The 14,598-nt window shown below is 57.4% G+C and overlaps 1 protein-coding gene across 11 annotated transcripts in view; it reads right to left on the reverse strand.

The window, feature by feature from the left end:
• The window catches only part of RIMBP2 (RIMS binding protein 2), a 112,774-nt gene that overhangs the window by 43,977 nt on the left and 54,199 nt on the right, over nt 1-14,598 (reverse strand). For 9 of the 11 annotated variants that reach the window (XM_012731046.1, XM_012731052.1, XM_012731045.1 and 6 more), the window contains exons 2-3: nt 7,935-8,012; nt 3,905-4,024 (exon numbers count right to left, since the gene is read on the reverse strand). The gene's annotated coding sequence lies outside the window, so the exon portion shown is untranslated. Of the gene's footprint in view, nt 1-3,904; nt 4,025-7,934; nt 8,013-14,598 lie in introns of those variants that run through there. The other 2 variants (XM_012731051.1, XM_012731050.1) reach the window with 1 other exon arrangement.

Raw genomic sequence — 14,598 nt, forward strand, 5'->3', positions numbered from 1 at the left:
ACTTTCTGACTGGGGTCCATCAGCCTCTGAATTCTCAGGCCTTCAGTCTGGTGCGGGGGCTCTCTGGCTTCCATAATCTCATAGGTCAATTCCTGTAATAAATGAAGAAGGCTCCTCTCACCGTCTCCACTCTCCCTCTCTCTCCAGTTGGTTCTGTTTCTTTGGAAACCCTGGTTATTCCACTCTGCTTATAGCACTCAAATGCTACCAATTAATTACCCTCAGAACAAGGACCAGACACTGCCAGAGCTGTCGGCTTCTCTGCTGGGCCCCAGTTCTCCTGCCACCCTGGCCTCTGCCCAGCCTCTCAATGGCACCGAGGTTATCCACCGCCCACCCCGCCAGTCCTCACTGTGAGGCTGCCGCAGCAAGCACGAGGCAGGTGGCTGGCCCCCACGGCTTTGAAGCCGGGGTATGAGCAACAAGGAGGGCCAGGTGGTGGCATCTGGTGGCCAGTCCACCTCCCTGGGCTGCGGCCCAGACACCCCGGTGGGGCGGGAGAGAGGTAGGCGCCCCTTGCTCTGCCCAAGCCCGCTCAGGGGCTCACACTGGGCAGCCCAGGTTAGCTGGTCTGTTTCAACGTCCCTTAACTAGTTTGTTTGACATTATATGTACATACATTTTAATGATCTGATGCAGCTTTCAACCAGAAAGGCAGTTCCTTCTTCTCAGCCAGGTGTCCTGGACCCAGAGTAACTCCATGGCGTCTCCTCACCCTGATGGGTCATCTCGGACACCCCAAAGCCTGCAGCCATGCAGGGCAGCAGCAGCGGCCCAAGGACAGTCCCTCTGGCCTGGACCCAGCCTTCTGTGAGGGGTCTTCTTGCCTAAGACCCCAAGGCTGAGCTTGGTGGCAGGAGGACGATAGAAGCGGACCAAGGCATGGGCAGTGTGTTTTGTTTCTGACACATGTTCATCAGCTGCGTGCTGGGAACCTCGGGAATGGGGCAGGAGGGGAGCAGGCACGCGCCCCACCCCCACCCCCAGTACGGAGACACCAGCAAAGTTAAGACACATGCCCAAGGTTGCCCAGTCACTAAATGACAAGCCCACCGGTGAGTGCAGGGCCTGCCCCTGGCCTGTCCCCCCACTGCCTCCACCCCCGACTCCTAGGACTCCTGGGGCCTCCCAAGGTCTCCCCTCATGGGATGCAACAAGAGCTAGTGGAACATTTTGCAAGACAGCCTATCCCATGGGGCCTTCTGGCCTCCCCGGGCTCTGGCACTCTCCCTGGCTGCAGACGAGGCCAGCTTGCCTCTCTCCCAGCAGCCCCACAGTCTCCGGCACCTCTTGCCCACACCCTGTGCCCATGGGCCTGCAGACACAGTCTGGCTCACAGCCCAAGATCAGGCCCTCGAGTTCCTAACACTGGGCTTCCTTTACAGGCATCTTCTCAGGCCCAGGACACCAGCCCCCCATGGGGACTCCACGTCTGGAAATGCGGCAGGTTGTGTGGCAGCTCTGGGTGAAGCGCTCCTGCCACGGGGTTTATTTTTAAGGTGGTGATTTTTATAGCCGGACGCGGCTGAGCCAGTGTGTCAGCACCTGCTCCGGGGAGCGGCCACATGCCAGGGAACAGCCACGGCGTGGGGTGAGCGTGGGCGACTGGCGGCCCCCTCAGACCCAGGGACTTGTTTTCTCTTGGGTCCTGACCTCCCTGGCAAAGGAGCGCAGAGGACACGGCCGCAACGCTGCCTCAGCGCGTGTCAGGTCGGGCACAGCACACAGCCCCACACTCCTGGTGCAGAGCAATGCGGCCCCCACTGAGAGTCCCGAAGGGACTGACCGGTGCTGGCCAGGGGCTGCCGTCCTCCCAGCAAGACAGGCTCACTCTCGAACGGCTGAGAGAGGACCACAAACGCAGGAAGCCAGGCTACATCTGAACCGGAGGATCCTGGTTCCGGCCTGGACTCACCAGGCTGAGCCCCTTTGGAAGGGCCCAGGCACTCCCCGGCCCTGACTCACCTTCAGCCCCGGGACTGGCTCCCTCCTGTGTCTCTGCCCTCATGGATCCTCAAAACCAGGCACGTGGCGCTCACCCTAAATCGTCCTTGGGAGCTTTCCTAGAAGCATCAGTTTTCTCAGGCCCTGAGGTTCCTGGCTATGCCAGGACGCAGGGCCCAGGAGGGGCGGCCTGCAGCCCGGCTCTCTTCACCTCTGGGCAGCTTTGTGCTGGGTGGGGCCCAGCCACCACCTCCTTGTTCATCAAGTATCAGCTTGACTCGGGAGACCAAGTCAGGTGGCCCGTGGGGGTGAGTCCTGTGTCCCACAGGACCTGAAGGTCTGGGCGACTGGCCCATCAGAACCTGGCTGGGATCGGGCCAGGCACAACGCCCATGTCCAGAGACCCGGGAGGGTCGGACAGAGAAGACGCAACAGGGCCGGGGCCTGGAAGGGCACAGGCGTCCTGGGAAGAACAGTGGCCCTGGGGTGGGGCACTAAGGGAGTGAGGGGTCTCAGCAGTCACCGCTGACCACAGAGCTGTCAGCTGGCCCAGATGCGCCGGCCAGCACCTCACGGTAAAGAGACCCGTCTGGGGGTTATGGGCACAAAAGCCCATCCAGTTCCATCACCTTTTTCTCAGAACCATAGAGTGTGTGTGGAGTGTGATGAGAGGAAGGCAGTTTGTAGAGCTGGGTCCAGGCCTCAGATGCCCGGGCCCGAAAACTGCCACCAGCACTGCAAGAGGCGGGGCGCCCGAAGACCTGGAAGCCAAGTCCGAGGACCCCCTGACCTCGCTTCCTGGCCACGTTCAGGTGCGCCCACGCCCTGGGCATCTCGGGGCAGCAGGGTGACTGGTCTTCCCAGGAACCGGTGATGCGGTAGAGGCAGGAGGCTGCCGGAGCCCGTGCTCCGCACCGTGAGTCAGCCTGCAGCCCGCGACACCCACACAGCAGCGGCTCTCACGCCCAGGACCGGGGAAGGCAAGCAGCGAGTGAGCGCCCCAAATGCCCCTCACCCGAGAGGCCTCATGCCCAGGAAAAGCCACGCCCGGGAGGGCTGGAGCAGCCAGAAGCTGAGACACGGGGAAGCCATTTCCTCTTAAAATTGGCAACTACGGCCCCACTTTTTCGTTGTGCAAGTGAAGATGACTCAGGGCCTCTGGAGGAGGCCACACTGCATGACCACAGCTGCGGCCCCACAAGGGACTGAGCAGGGCCCGCCCTGCGCTCCATGCCACGGCACCACAGCCCCAACTCCTCATGGCGGTGCTGGGCCCTCCCCTCAGCCGCACCCCATGTCCCATCCACCTGGGGACATCCTCTCCCCGTCCCCGGGCCCAGGCCAGCAGAGTGAGAATGTGGGTGACTCAGCTCAGCCCAGACCACTGCCCGCCCTCCCAACATGCACAGGCCGCCTCAGGGTACAGACGGCGCCTGAGAGCTTGAGGACGGGGCTCCCGGGCCCCAGGAAGCCATCTTTGCAGACAACGAAACCCAAAGCCCAGACCAGTCATGGCTCCCAATAGAGTCTGCAACCACACCATAAACACTGGGTCTCAAGCATAGTCCCCAAGCTGGCACAGACCGAGCCACCCCCCATGCCAGACGCGTGGTCCCCAAACCAGCGCAGACCCTCCACAACTCCCATAGCTGCTTTGTTCATGTAACCGCCCTAAAAAACTCCCGCACCCTCGATCGGGTGGTGCTGTGAGCATGGCCCCCACCTCCCCGACGACCTGGGTGTCGGGTGCTAGTTTTCTCTGACACCAAGCATATGAACCCACTGCCGTTACCCGCCAGGTTCCCTTCTGGTCTTGGGTCCAGACCACACCCACACCCACTCCTCCCCATGTCCTGGGGACTGGGCCGCCCCCATAGACTCTCCCCACACAACATCACGCCTCTTGGCTCTGGTCCCGCAGCCCCAACTTGCGGCCTCAGAAAGCAGAGGGCCGCCCTACCTGCAGGACCTGCTCTAGGTTCTCCAGTTTGCCCAGGAGCTGGTCTTTCTCCTTCACGGCCAAGTCACGTTCTCAGGTCACTAGGGCAAGCATGCGGCTAAGCCAGGCATCCACCTTCACCTACAAGTCAAGGACCGAGAAGGTGGCTGTTGACCACGTGGTGAAGTCTGTATGGCACGGGCCTTCTTCAGCCCCTCCCTGGGGAGAAGCACCCTCCCACATTGCTGACCGTGGATTTCCTGCAGGGTCCATTCCACTGGGGTGAACAGTGGCCACCAAAGGCTGACCCTCCACCCCCCCACCCATCAGGCCCACTGCAGCTGCAGGGACCGACTCAGGACTGGAGATGGGACCCCCCCACCCAGGGAACAATGATGTTGGGGAGGAGTGCATGACCCAATCCCATCTGTAGGAGAAGGAGATTGTGGGCTTGTGTAGGAGGCTGGGACGAACCCACTAGACTTGGAAAGTTGAAGACAAAAGACTGGAGGTTGGCAGCATTTGCTGTTAGGGGAGAAGAAGCCATATGCACCCAGGGAAGGTGAAACAGACGTAGAGACAAGTTACACAGAAGGACAATAGGAACCCAGTAACAACACCTGAGCACCTAGATCAAGCTGCGCCTGAAGCTTACACCTTTCCAGTTGTTTAACCAGTAGATTCCCTTTGTCTGTGCCCCAATTTGAATTGTTTCTGTTTTTCTGAACTGAAAGTCCTAACAGACATAAATGTGTCACCAAAATTGTCTAACTGTACTCATTCTTTTGTTCAAAATTCTCATCATGACTTAAAAGTGGGTAAAGGGCCCTCCCTAGTAGCGCAATGGGTTAGGATGCAGCACTGTAAGCTAGCCACAGCCGCTTCAGTGCGGGTTCAATCCCAACCCCGGAGGTGACCCCCATGGCACAGCTGACCTCTCCTGACCCGCCCGCTGCTCCCCTCAGCAGTGTACTTCGTCAGTCGGACTGTTCTGCTCCCCACTCTGTCTCTGGTGAACCCTCTCACTGTCCTTGCACCTCTGACCTGTACCCCAGCTCTGTAAATAAATAAATAAATAAATTTGTTCTATAAATAAATAAATCTTAAAAAAAAAAAGTGGGCAAAAATGGCAACAGGCCCCAGGCTTGGGGGCATTTAGGTGCCCCCAAACCTCAGAATCCACATGCGTTTCAGATCACAGCCCCCAGGGTCTCACTGTGAGCTTATTCTGGGGTCACCACTTATACTCTGCGTCTTCTGCAGCTTCCTGAAAACAAGAAGCCCTCGATGAGCCAGTGACCTGGCTTTTTCCCATGAATTGTCTCGGAGTGACACATTTTAACCCAACCACAGACTTTTCGTTTCTTTCTGCCTCCCACCTGTGACAACATGAAAACGGCTTTAATAACAGACTGTCACGAACAAGGCTGTGCAGCCATAGAAGTCCTTTCTGCTCCAGACACCCCACGTACAGAGTGTGAGTTTAACGTGACGTTTCCATGGCACCAAAAGAAGGGCAGGCATCCCCCATGTTCCTACCCGAAGGGTGCAGGAGGCTGTCCCCGGGCCTGGCTCACAGGCACCAGCATGCTCCACTGCACAAACACCAAGGCCCCGCGTGCCGGCATCCTGACACCAGGACCCACGTCTGCGCCTCAGCAATGGGGTGCGGGCCACCCACGGCCCAGGGAGTCAGCTCCAGAGCTATGCACGTGGGCATGAGTTCAGGAGAGAGCCAGACCCTGCCTCTCTCTGGCGGAAACGCCTGTGACTTGCACAGCAATGAGAAGCCCAGCCCGCTAGGCCTGGCCCACCCCACCCCCCACCCCGGGGCCAGACTCAGGTCGCTCTGGCCTTCTCCTGGCCCCCAGAGCAGTCACACTCACCTCCAACCAGGATCTGTGCATGTGCAGTTACCCCTGCTGGTGCACCTCCAGGCCCCTCCCACGGGGCACATAGGGCCCCCGTCCCCCTCCACAGCGCTTTGCCAGCCCCCAGACACAAGCCGCTGCACTCTCCCTTTTGGTTCCCCTGGAAGGAATTACGTTCTCCTGGATCGTAGTCTCCTGGATCCAGGTCATGTCCCCCCAATCCCCGTCAGAGCCCAGAGGAGCACCTAGAACCAGGCTGGGAAACCCAGCCTGGGGGTTAGTTCTGTGGGACCCACCAGCCACGTGACCTCCAGAGCCCAGCTCCGGACATGGGCAGGAAACAGGTGTAGGGCCTCACTGAACCAAAAGTCGAAAACCAAGAGTCTGACCCGAACTTTGCTTTTTCAATCAGGCCGCAGCAAAGCCTTGCGAGTGGGCAGTCAGCAGGGTGGGCCCAGGGCACAGGGACAGTGCCAAGGACTGGCAGCGGCCCAGCCCCGCTCCACCCCCCACCCCGTCAGGTGACCTCTGAGTCCTTGGGGAGCCCACCAGCAGCCCTCCCCCGGAGCAGCGTGGGGGCTAGGGCGGACTGGGGCTGCTGCCCGCTACTATTGAGGCTGAGGCTGAGTCATGGCCCAACCCCTGCCAGGCAAGGGAAGGCACCTCTGACTGCCCGCATCACACCAAAAGGCCAAATGAGGAGGTGGCAGGGAGAGTCAGGCTTGAGTGAAAAAGTAGTGTAGGGTTTGGTGAGCCCTGTGAGAAGGGGCGCCTGTCAGAACAGGCCCAAATCGGGGGGCCAACCTTGGCCCTGTGGCTGCCTGGTTCCTCAGAAGCTGGTGCCACTGTCCAGGTGTGGGCACAGCTGAGCCTGTGGCTGGCTGGGTAGGAGGCAGAAGTCCCTCAGGGTCAGCCCAGCCCACCTCCTGCCTCCAGCCCGTGCCTGCCCCCAATCCACCTCTGACACCTCATCACCAGCATCTCATTGTTATTACGGTTTAGATAAAAGACTCCAGAGCTGAGGCCACTAACCCCCCTCGCTACAAGGGTCCATCAGGCAAGCTTGGAGAAGCAGAGTCACCCAGGGAGACTCCAGGCCTCACAGGAGTGAGCCCATCCTACTACCTGGCCAAGTCCACCAGAAGTGCCCTCTGGCCCAGCTGCCTGCAGCCTGCCCATGCCCTCCCTTTGCCAATGGGTAACAGTCATGCGAGTGGACAGACCCTGTCCCATGTACCCCTGTCCAATGGCCACCAGGCTGCTGTGACAGCAGCCATCTGAGCTCCGTCCCATCCCCCAGGCGGTGGGGGCTCTGTGCCAGGACAGTGAGGCCCCAGGGCCATTAATTCAGTCTCTCAGGGCCCCACAGCCCCCCAAGCAGCGTCCCCACCCACCGCACCGGGGTCCCGCTCCCCTGGGCCCTTGCCTATGCTGGCTAGTTCTGAAAACACATTTCTAAAAATTGAAAAGCAAGAAGACAAGAAAACTAATATCAAATCAAGGAAGCCCTCAGTTTATAGTAAACTGTCAGGATTCAGCCTCTGAAGCTGGCTGGCCTGTGGCACAGCAGAGGCTGGGAGCTGGGGGCTACGGGCCTGCCTGGCGGCCTGGGGGCAGTCTGGCTGGATGGACCGACAGACTAGTGAAGAGAAGAGCCTGAGCAGCAGGAGACAAGTTAAAAGCCTGTGGGGTGGGCTCACGCAGAGCCAGGGAAAGGGCTCCCAAGATCTGGCTGAGGCCAGCAGAGGGACACTGCATCCCTGAGGAAGAGACCAGCTTGGTGGCTGGGGGTAGGGGAGGCTGGTGGTGCAGGCGTCAGGACAGGCTAAAGCAGAAGGCACTGGAGGCCTTTACCCTCTGCTGGAGCTTGCTTGGAGCAAGTGGGGCTTGGGGCAGGAGCTGTTTTGGACGGAGGAGGAAGTCAGGGCCACTAAGCTAGGCAGCCAGGGCTGGAGCGGCCTGGGGCAGGTGCTGGGGAAAGCAGGGTCTCTGCAGGTGGGTTCCTGGGCTTGGGTCGCCAGAGGAAGCAGCACCCCTGACTGGGTGAGCACAAGGTCTCCGAGTGGACGTCCAGTCATCCTCCAGGGCCATGAGGAGGCAGTGCTGAGCACCAGTGCAGGGCCTCCCCAGAGAGACCATGCGCCACAGGAGGCCAGTCCCCAGGGGTGGCAGGTAGTTACCTGGTGGTGCTCCTGGGGCCAGGAAGGCCTGCATGCTGGGCCTCAGGGGTGCTCCCGGCACGTCCCGCACGCCGCACCCTAGGACAGGAGGAAAGGGCGGTGAGCGTCCAGCCTTGGGCGGGAGCCTGAGCATTGCCAGCCACAGTCAGCCTGTTCCCACTGAGGGGCCAGCAGCTGCTGTGCAAGGTGGCGAAAGAGTGAGCCGTGCACTCGAGGAGGCCGCAAACTGATTACAATGGAGGGCCAATCAGTGGGGCCTGGTGTGTTGAGTACAGCTCCCAGAGGGCCAGGAGTGGGCAGAGTCCAGGGCCCACAGAACCTCACTCCAGGCTGAGCACTCAGGTGGGCTAAGGATGCCCAAATCAGCCAGACAGGGTGGGAAGCGGGGAGAGAGAAAAGCTGGAGTAAAAGACCCCACTAGAGATGATGTGAAGCTATTCACAAGTCTGCAGGCTCTGGGGCCTGACACTCTGGGAAGAGTGGGTGGCCCAGAACTCCCAGCCCCGGGGCAGAGGGTGACGCTGCTCCCCACACCCGACTCAGAAGAGGCAGCCGCGGTACCGCATGAGTGCTGAGCACTGTGCAGACAAGCTCAGGGTCACGGGGAAAAGTGACGGGGTCCTGTGGCCTGTGGGTGGGCCCAGCCTCAGGGAGCACAAGGGGGCATCAGAGAAAATGTGGACTCGAGCAGTGAAGATCAGGGCAGAGCAGCTCCAGGGCCCATGCAGTCTGCTGGGGCCTGGAGTCCTGGCTGGAGACAGGGGTGAGGGGCCCCAGGGAGCGGCACTGAGCGTGTCCTCCTGGGCAGCAAGGACTTGGGCCAAGAAACACCCCCTCCCAACCCCCTTTGATTCTCTCTCTCTCTCTGAAGAGTAAGATCCAGCAGCTTTCCTGGTCCTGGTACTGCTGCTATTTCAGAGGGACCCCCATGAGGAGGGGGGTTTTGGAAGGCGGGACGGCAGGCAGTCTTAAGGGCCTGTGAGATATTTGTCATTTTTTTCATGAAATCTGAAAAGAAAAGTATCGGCATATTCTGGAGCACCGTGTCACTCCGCATTGCATGCCTGTATGTGTGCCTGATGTGTGTGCTCCCACCATGTGGGTGTGAATGCAGGTGTGTGCATGTCTGTCTGCACATGTGTGTGTCCACTCGTGTGTGTGAGCGTGTGTGCATGTGCACAGGAGTTGTTCACGTGCACTAAAGAAGCATCTGGAATGGGGTGTAACACAGACTCACTGATGGTCCTTTCACATAGACAGAAGCCCCAGGGCCTCCTGTGGGCTTGAGAGCCAAAGCTCGAGCAGGCTTTTGAGAGGCCAGGTCGGAGCAGCCCCCTGCAGCAAGTGTGAGCTGGCACTATCTTTCCTCCTGAGGAAAATGTAAATTAGGTAACATCACAACATCTAATGCATGAGATGAAGCAAGGTTGGATTCTGAGCATTACTGGCCTCCTGCATTTGTTTCTCTCCATTCATTTTGGCTTAATGGCTTAGAGAAGCTGTAAAAAATTTATAAGCCAGTCTTATCACTGGACACGTGCAGTTAACATGAATTATAAATATATAATCACATTATGCCCAAGGCTAATACAGACTTTAGTTATAGTGTGTGAGTCTAATATAATCATATAACGATGATGTACTTGTCAATTATAATAACAAATAATAAAAATAATTTAAGTCCACACTGGGATAGTGTTGGGCTCAATAGTAATTGCCCTACAAAAGCTTCCTAACTGGCTTAACCTAAAGGTTTGGGGAGGGGGGAAGTGGAGGAGGGACAGAGAAGGAGGGAGCTGGGCCTGGGCAGGGCAGGCAGGGAGGAGAGTGCTGAGCGTGCTCGCCACTGTCCAAGGTGCTGACGGCTCCATCGGTCTCTAGGGCCCTGGGTCAAAGTCTAGGACTGCAGGTTTGTGCTCACATAACTGGGAGAAATCACTGGGTCTCAGAGCACCCACATCTAGGGCTTACTCCCAGTGCCAGCTGGTGTGGTTTTGCAACTTACTTAACTCAGTATAAATGAGATGATGCAAACAAATGCCCATTACAGACATAAAGGTCACAGTGAAATAAAGGCACTTCAACCGACTCAACCACTTCTGTGTCCTGTGATGCTCTGGGGCTAGCGCTGAGGCAGACAGACCCACATCTAGTCAGAACAACGTGAAAACCTGTCCTGACTTTCTGTGTCCACACGACTAATTTGTGTCCCATTCTCACTGGTCACTGGAACCAACTGCCCAAAACAGCTCCTGGGAGTGGCCCATGAAGGACAGGATTGCCAGGACCAGGGTTATGGAGGAGAGGCTGGTTAAGAAATTCCTGGCCACAGATGCAGAGAAGCCGGAGCCCCATCCATGGCTGGTGGGGACATGAGCAGGACCAGGCACTGGGAATACTCCAGGACTAGATGGCAGTTGGAGAGTTCCTGGCTTCACTGCCAATGAGGACATACAACAATGGGCCAGAGGGATACTGTACTGAGAGTCACCTTGCTTCTCAGAAACTAGCCTGATGGTTCCTCAAAAAGCCAAATAGGATAGCCACATGGCACAGTAATTCTACTCCTAGACACATACCCCAAAGAACTGGTGTTAGGTGGGCAAACAAATGCTGGAACATAAATTTCACAATGTCCAAAAGGCAAGAAAATCCAGCTTCCATCAGCTTATGGATAAATAAACAAAGCATGGGCTAGCTGATAGTGGAATAGTATTCAGCCTGAACAGTGAAGCACTGAGTCACACTACAACATGGATGACCCACGTGCTGAGTGAAAGAAGCCAATCACCTGTTCAATTCTGAAACATCCAAATAGATAAGCCATAGGGACAGAGGCAGCTTAGTGACAATGGTCTGGGCTGGGAGGCATCGTGCTCATGGGAACAAAGTCCCCTTTGGAACTGTGTGGCAGTAGTGGCTATACAGACTGTGCCAGATGCCCTCAACCTGGCCTCTAGTAACTCCAGCTCAGCCCTAAGTTGCCATGAAGGGGTGCAGAGACCAGCATGTCTCACTTTGGCCCCTTCCCAAGTGCCACTTTGGACACTGGACCCTAGATGCCAATGTCCAGAGCATGTGGTCTCCTATGACACGCACAGCCTTCTCTGTGACTAGGGACAAGTGGGACAAGGATCTCAAGGGTCATTTTTCTCTGTGATCTTGGTCGAGTTGAGAGCTCGGTGTTGAGCCTGTATGCACAGCCCTACCGTACTTGCTCAGCACCTGGAACACCTAATAATGTATAAACGACATATGCTTACTCCCCCCAATGACCCAAGGATGCCTGTCATAAAAATAATCATGTGGGGGCCCTCCCTGGTGGCACAGTGGTTTAAAGCACTGCACTAAGAAGCTGAAACCACTTCCACATGAGTTCGATTCCCATCTGCCCCGGAGGTGACCACATGGCGCAGCAGACCTCTCCTGACCCGCCTGCTGCTCCCCTCAACAGTGTACTTCGTTGATCTGCCTGTTCTGCTCCCTACTCTGTCTCTGGTGAAGTCTTTCGCCACCCCGAGTCTCTGGCCTGTACTCCAGTTCTGTATGCACAAATAAATAAATCTTTAAAAAAATAAAATAAAATAATCATGTGGGGAGCTCCCCTACGACCGGAATCCCGCTCCTAGGCATCTACCCAAAAGACACAAAAAAAGCTGATTCAAAAAGATACCTGCATCCCCATGTTTATTGCTGCTTTATTCACAATGGGAAAGACATGGAAGCAGCCCAAATGCCCAAAAGTAGATGACTGGATTAAAAAGATGTGGTGCATATACACAATGGAATATTACTCAGCAACAGCAACCAAAAAAAAGAAACACATGCCTTTTGCAGCAACTTGGATGGAGCTGGAAAAGATTATGCTTAGTGAGATAAGTCAGAAAGAGAAAGAAAAATACCGGATGGTTTCGCTCATAGCAGGAGTATAATGGACCAGGCGAGAAAATAATAAGAATAATGAACAGCCATATGCCAGTGACATTTTGTGGGGGTGGAGTGGGGAATGGGATCAAAAACAGTGGGGGGGTGGGGAGGGAAGTCCACGGGACTATGGTGATGGTACACAGGTGACTTGGTGATGGGAAACCTGCGGGGATTTAAAAAAATAATAATAATTATGTGGTAAGGCCCTCCCTGGTGGCACAGCGGGTTAAAGCACAGCACTAAGAAGCTAAAGTCACTTCAGCATGAGTTCGAACCCCGCCCTGAGGTGACCCACATGGCTCAGCAGACCTCTCCTGACCCGCCCGCTGCTCCCCTCAACAGTGCACTTCATCAGTCAGCCTGTTCTGCTCCCTACTCTGTCTCTGGTGAATCCTCTCAACTGCCCCTGCACCTCTGGCTTGGATACCAGCTCTGTATGCATAAATAAATAAATCTTTAAAAAAAAAATCATGCAATAAGGCAGCTAATAGTGCAGCGGCAGAGAAATTCACATCAAAACCACGCAGGAAGGACTTCACTCACAGCCAAGGGCCGTGCCTGGTGCCAAGCGTGCTGGCTGTAGAGTCGGACGCATCAGTCATCGCTTTGTCAGTCAGAGGACAGGCCTCCAGCCCTTTCCCAGACCACACAGCGGAGAGGGCCAGCCCTTCTCACTGCATCACTTCTGCCAGGGTGGGCTGTTTGTGGTGTTGCAAAGTGGCATTGCCCCTGATTCCAGAGAGGGCAAAGGCTGCTCTGGCCTCGGCCCAGCAAGGAGGCCCCTTCAGGCCGTGAGGGTGGATGAGCCCAGCGCCTCCCACTAGGTGTGGCCACTTCTCTCTGCAGACCCTCCTGCTCAGGAAGTCAGGGCCAGCCCTGCAGGACCTCCTGGTGTTAGAAAGTGCACGCGTTAGTGTACCTGCACATCTGTCTCCTAACCACCCAGAACAGGCCAGCTTCCTCGTCCACGTGGAGGTCTGCAGATGCTTCGCCTCTCAGACTGGAGTAACACACAGGCCACTGCGTGTGCAAGTCATCTACCCACACTGACACCAGCCTGGACATGGTCCCGCCCACACGGGCTGCCGCTGGATGTCCACCGGAAGTGTGTCCTGCCCATGTGTCAGCTCTGTGTGAAGGGGGAAAAGGTCTTTATCCCCGGCACTCCCTGCTACCTCCTGTGCCCATCCCCTCACAACCCCGCCTGGCACCCACTGGCTCCTTCAGGCCTCTCCCGAGCTGCCTGCTGTGGAAGTGCCCAGGTCAGCTCCCACCGTGCTGGCCGGCTCTGCTGCACTGCTGCCCTCACGCCCATGCATGACCTTCCTTCCAGCTGGCCAGGCTCCATGGTGCGGGAGGCCACGTCCTCTGCAGCCAGCCAGCCATCGACAGACAAGGCTGACCTCTTCCACGTTAGATGTTTTTGTCAACCTTCCATCCTTGGTTGGCTCCCGAGCGTGAGACGGGCTGGGAGACGCCTGGGAAGGGTCCTCTGGAAGGCCGGTCCTGGCGACACCCATTCACAGCCAGTGTGGTAGACATGGGCGCAAGCCTGGAGGAGGGGCGGGGGCTCCTTCTACCGCCAGGGCCCACACCATGCCCAGCAGCGGCAGCTCCAGCAGCAGCGTCTGCAACACCCCCACGTGTAGCCCCTGGAACAGACTCTGCAGCAGCCCTGCTCCCACTCTGCCCCTGTGGCTCTGCGAGAGACAGTCTGAGCCAGTGGGCAACACCAGGTCCCGGGGGTCGGTCTGGCTTTGCAGCATCCTGGTGAAACGGCACATGTCTGGTGCTCAGAGGCGCCCCTCGGGCTGGTGGCACTGGCAGCAAAACCCACATAGAGCTGGCCTGGCCGAGTAGGTATGTCAGGGAGCTGCTCCTGCCACAGGCTGGGCCCCTGGAACACACGTCCTGCTCTGTCATCCTGGAGGCCAGAGCTCAACATAGAGACAGCCAGGGGTGGGGTGGGGGCTGAGGGGTGGGGCGGGTAGGAGGGGCCCTCCCTGCCTTCCCTGCTACGGCCATGAGTTTTCTTTTGTCAAAAACACATGAACTTGTGAACCAAACAGTAACACTGGGCTTGCTATGGCCCCACAACTGGCCCAGCAACTCTGGGCAAAGCAATACAAGAAGAAAAAAAAAAAACAAGTGAAAAATAAAATTGGTGAAGAAGGGCAAAATGATGGTTTGCATTCCAATTCTCTAAACAGCAACCAAACAGAATCTGTTTGCTTTTAGGTAACTCCTCTAATTCACATAGCATCTGAGCACCTAGGACACACGTCCATGAGTAGAGAGGACAGGTCATGTGGGCTGTGCTTCATGAATGAGACGGTGGGACATGTTCTGTGGGGTCTGCGGAGATGGCACCATGATGCAGCTGCTCCCCCTAGTCTGGTCCTAGAGGTTTCCTGCAGCCTCTGCCAAGACGAATGGCCAGCCACAGGCCCAGACTGTGCCCTGGACTGAACTGGCCCCCAGCTGGACTGGCCCCCGGATGGACTGGCCCTCTGCTGGACTGGCCCCCGGATGGACTGGCCCTCCACTGGACTGGCCCCCAGCTGGACTGGCCCCAGGATGGACTGGCCCTCCGCTGGACTGGTCCCCAGATGGACTGGCCCCCGGATGGACTGGCCCCCAGCTGGACTGGCCCCCAGCTGGACTGGCCCCCAGATGGACTGGCCTCCCAACTGGACTGGCCCTCCGCTGGACTGGCCCCCGGATGGACTGGTCCCCA

The sequence above is a fragment of the Condylura cristata genome, unplaced genomic scaffold (genome assembly GCF_000260355.1).
Source record: "Condylura cristata isolate star-nosed mole 26May11 unplaced genomic scaffold, ConCri1.0 scaffold00029, whole genome shotgun sequence".
Lineage (NCBI taxonomy): Eukaryota > Metazoa > Chordata > Mammalia > Eulipotyphla > Talpidae > Condylura > Condylura cristata.